The sequence below is a fragment of the Sorex fumeus genome, unplaced genomic scaffold (genome assembly GCF_029834395.1).
Source record: "Sorex fumeus unplaced genomic scaffold, SorFum_2.1 ptg000021l, whole genome shotgun sequence".
NCBI lineage: Eukaryota > Metazoa > Chordata > Mammalia > Eulipotyphla > Soricidae > Sorex > Sorex fumeus.
The window spans coordinates 13,702,103-13,706,962 of NW_026606078.1; the positions used below are offsets into that span (position 1 = coordinate 13,702,103).

Consider the following 4,860-nt stretch of genomic DNA (forward strand, 5'->3'; position numbering starts at 1 on the left):
ATTGTATTTTGGGATTCTAGCTCATTGATTTTTGCTCCAGGGTTTATTATTTCCCTCCTCCTGCCTAGCTTGGACTCCTTTAATTGGCCATTTTCCAAAATCTTGAACTGTAAGTTATTTTTGTAGGCCCTTTCTTTCTTCCTGATGAATTTCGCAGAGCTAAAAACGTTCCTCTTAACACTGCTTTTGCTGTGTCCCACAAGTTCTGGTAGCTCCTCATTCTCATTTGTTTCTGGAATCATTTTATTTCCTCTTTGATTTCTATTCTAAGCCAATGGTTGTTCACTACTTCCCTCAAATAAAATATTTTCTTGCTGAGTTTTTGTCTGTTTAATATATTGAGAAGTGAGAAAGTACTTTCAAATCTCCATCTAGTATTGTGTTGCTATCAATGTTTTTCTTTAAGTCTGTTAGAACTTGTTTTTACATATTTTGCTGGTCTGTCATTAGGAGCATATACATTGAGGAGGGTGAGTTTTTTCTGATGTACAGATACCATGATCATTAAGAAATGACCTACACTGTCTCTTATAACCTCTAGCCTGAAGTCCATGTGGTCTGATACTAGTATGGCCACTCCAGATATTTGGAGGTGTTCTTTTCTCGAAGAATTGTTTCCCAGCCTTTGAATTTGAGCCCATGTATTCTTTGATTATTCAGATGTGTTTCTTGCAGGCAGCAGAATGTTGGGTTCAGTTTTCTAATTCATCCTGCCATCCTCTGCCTTTGAATTGCTGCATTTAGTCCATTGACATTGAGAGAGATCATTGTGATGGCGATTTTGCTAACTTTATGTCGAAATTTGGAGTACTTGTGGGGCTTGTCTTAGATTAATGTAGCCCTGTTAATTCTTCTTGCAACAAAAATGTGGAACACTTTACAAGTTTGCATGTCATCTCTGTTCAAGGACCATGCTAATCTCTGTATCATTTCAATTTTAGTACATGTGTTGCCAAACTCAGTATAAGAGTTGTTTTTTTTCCCTATTTTTCTCTTCTGATTTCTTTGAGTGTTGTCCTTACTCTCTCCTATTCCAGACGGTGATTCCTAATCAAGGTAGGTATTTCAAAGCAGCTTGAAGCTATAGATTTAGAACCTTAATGCCCCAGAAGAAAAAGTATGGTTTTTACCATATTCTCTTTTACCATACCCAGGGCGTCAGCTGTGCAAATTATTTCTTTTGGAAGATGGTGCATCAGTCTTGTTTAATGCCCTTCCCTGAAACCTTCATTAAGACCATTAAAATAGAGCCTTTTGCTGTTCTCACCTCGGTCCCGTGTACATCTCCAGAAAAAGGTGGATGGCGTTGTCTGCACTTTGACCACCTTGAATGTAAGTAGGATTTTTCTCCTGAAGGAAGAGGTGAGAAGCATATTGATGATTTAATTCCACCTTATTACAAGTTCAACTTGAACGGAAGGTGAGATTCATGAGGCTCCTGCAAAGGACAGAAAAAAGGGTCTCAGTGAAGTTTAATGGCCAACAAACATTAACAAAACAGATGTCTCAAAGTAACCTGTGTGCATCTTCGTGTGTATAGTGAGTTTTTTATCTACTCATAGTGATTCTCAGTCATTCCACATGGGCAAAGCACACCTGTAATTAAAAATCGAGTTCTCTGAGCAGAGGGGGTTTTCTTAGGTCATTGAAGAAGTGTATAATACTTTATTGCTAAGCACATACAGCAGTTTGAATGATGTGTACTTTTCGATCTAAAATTAATTCCAAATATGTCTAAAATGACAGTCTCCTGACCCCGCATCTGGCTTTCCTCACTGAGGGCCCTTGGCCCTTGGTGGTGAGGTTCCCTCACCACCCCAAGCAGAGCTCCGGCAGCTGCAGACCTCTGCAACCAGCCATAGGTACGCTTTAGACCACTCTCCCCAAGCTTGAAGGAGCCTCATGCATGAAGGAACTGGCAGAGGATCCCAGGTGTGCGGGACCCGGGGCGGAGACATCAAGGCTGCTCGGATCAAGACTGGGACTCCTCATCCAGATCCCTCATCTTCCAGTAGCTAAGTGTTACACCCACGAACTGCCCTTGGAGCCATGTAGTCCCATGAATGGCCAAGATCCAGAGACTGGATCTTGTTGATAATTCAACAACTCTTTTTGTCCAGTTCTCTTTCTCGGAGAACCTGACAGGTTACTGAGAGTATCTTGCCCACATGGCAGAGTCTGGCAAGCTCCCCGTGGTGAATTCGACATGCCAAAACCCACTAACAATAATGGATCTCATTTCCCTGACCGTGAAAGAGCCTCCAATGTGGCACTTGCTAAAATCTCAGGACTAGGACGAATGGAGATGTTACTGGTGCCTGCTCATGGAAATCATTCTCTACCACCAATGAACCCAGTATTCCTCCCAACATGCCCCCCACCCTGCTTCTGTGGCAGGGCATTCTCTTTGGTTCTCTGGGGCCATGGACAAGCCAGAGAGCTGCTCATGGTGGGCAACTCATGGTCTTGGCGGGGCAGGAAGAATGGGCTGTTTCTACCCCCCACCCCCTATCCCACGCGGCTGTAGTAGCCCTGTCACCGCTAGCTCATACCTGGCTATCCAATAGTCTCTGAGGTGATTGCCATTGTGCTGCCAGGGGGGATAAAGGCAGAAGGGACAAACACCCTTTCCCACCTGGTGTAGAATGGTGACATAGCTTAATGCATAGTTCAGTCACATTTCGGCCAAAAGCCGCTGGGTTCCGAATTGGGTCCATCTGCCTCTGGGGCCATGGTGGTTCTGGAGAGCCACTTGTGGGGGTCAAATTGTGGACTCGGTGGGGGAGAAAGAATGGGTCTATGGTCTAATCTTGCATGAATCTCCCAACTCAACTGGGTCCTCCAAACACCCTTTACTTGGTATTCTGTTCTCTGTCTGAGTTGCCTTTACCCCCAGCATGTGATGCCGGCTTCCAAGGCCTGGAGCAAACCTCCTAGTCCTTATCACTCTATTCTTGGGTATTAATCTCCCATTCTGTTACTTTATATTCCACGATGAGTACAATCTTTCTATGTCTGTCCCTCGCTTTCTGACTCATTTCACTTTCTATCTTGATCCACTTTCATTCAAATTTTATGACTTCTTTTTTTCTAAAAGCTTCATAGTATGCCACTGTGTAGATAAATAAACTATCATTAACCAGTCATCTGTTCTTGGACACTAGGGATTTTTTCCCCCAGATTATGGTTATTGTGAACAGTGCAGCAATGAACATACAAGTGCAGATGTCATTTCGGCTGTACTTTTTTGCCTCTCCAGGCTATCTTCCCAGGAGTGATATTGCTGGGTTACATGGGAGCTCAATTTCTAGTTTTCGGAGAACCATTCATACTGTTTTCCAAAATGGCTGAACCTGTCCGCATTCGCACCAGCAGTGAAGGAGAGTCCCTTTTTCCCCACATCCACGGCAACACCAGTAGCTTTTGTTCTTTTGGATGTGGGCCAGTTTCCGTGGTGTGAGGTGATAATCTCATTGTAGTTTTGACCTGCATTTCCCTGATGATTTGTGATGATGAGCATTTTTCATGTGCCTTTTGGCCATTCGGTATCTTCTTTGAGAAAGTTTCTGTTAATTTCATCACCCCATTTTCTGATGGCGTTGGACGATTTCTTCTTGTACAGTTCAACGAGTGCCTTGTATATATTTGATATGAACACCTTATTACATAGGTATTGGGTGAATATCCTTTCCCATTCTGTAGATTGTCTTTGTATTCTGGTCACTGTTTCTTTTGAGGTGCAGAAGGTTCTTAATTTAAGATAGTCCCCTTTGTTTATCTGTGTTTCCAATTTTTTGGCAGTGGTGTGTTATCTTTGAAGATACCTTTAGCTTCAATGTTGTGGACGGTTTTGCTGACCTTGTCTTCAATGTACCTGATGAATTCTGTTCTGATGTTGAAGTCTTTGACCCATTTTCATATGACTTTTGTGCATGCAGTTAGGTAGAGGTCTGAGCCCATTTTTTTGCATGTAGCTGTCCAGTTTTTCCAGCACCATTTGCTAAAGAGGCATTTCTTGCTCCACTTCACATTTCCTGCTCCCTTATCAAAGATTATTTGAACATATATTTGAAGGTGTGTGTCAGTATATTCAATCCTGTTCCATTGGTAGGCGGCTCTGCCTTTGTTCAAGTACCATGCTGTTTTAACTATTATCGCTTTGTAGTAGAGTTAGAGGTTGGGGAAGCTGAGGCCTCCCATCGTCATTTTCCCAAGAAATGCTCTGGCTGTTCGAGGGCGTTTGTTGTTACATATGAATTTCAGGAGCGCTTGATCAATTTCTTTGACGAATGTTATGTGTAACTTTATAGGGATCGCATTGAATTTGTACAATGCTTTGGCGAGTATTGCCATTTTGACAATGTTAATTCTCCCAATCCATGAGCAGGAGGTGTTTTCATTTCCTCGTTTCCTCTTATTTCCTGTTGTATAGGTCCTTTCCCTCCTTAGTTAAGCTGATGCCGAGATGTTTGATTTTCTGAGGCATGATTGTGAATGGGATTGCTTTCTTCATGTCACTTTCTTCTCTCTCATTATTTGCATATAGAAAAGCCATAGACTTTTGAGTAATGATTTTATAGCCTGCAACTTTACTATATAAGTCTATTGTTTCTAGGAGTTTTTTGGTAGAGGTTTTAGAATTCTCTAAATATAATATTACATCTTCTGTGAATAGTGAGAGCCTGATTTCTACATTTCCTACATGAATGCCTTTAATATTTTTTTTATCTGACTGCTATTGCAAGTACTTCCAGTACTATATTCACAGAAGTGCCCAAATGAATATTTTTCTTTTTGGGTTTCACCCAGCGATGCTCAGAAGTTACTCCTGGTTCATGCACTCTGGAATTTCTCCTGGCA

At 42.0% G+C, this 4,860-nt stretch overlaps 1 pseudogene; it reads right to left on the reverse strand.

Annotated features, from left to right (window-relative positions):
* Positions 1 to 861: 861 nt before the first annotated feature.
* On the reverse strand, positions 862 to 960 carry LOC130022984 (uncharacterized; annotated as a pseudogene).
* Positions 961 to 4,860: the final 3,900 nt, after the last annotated feature.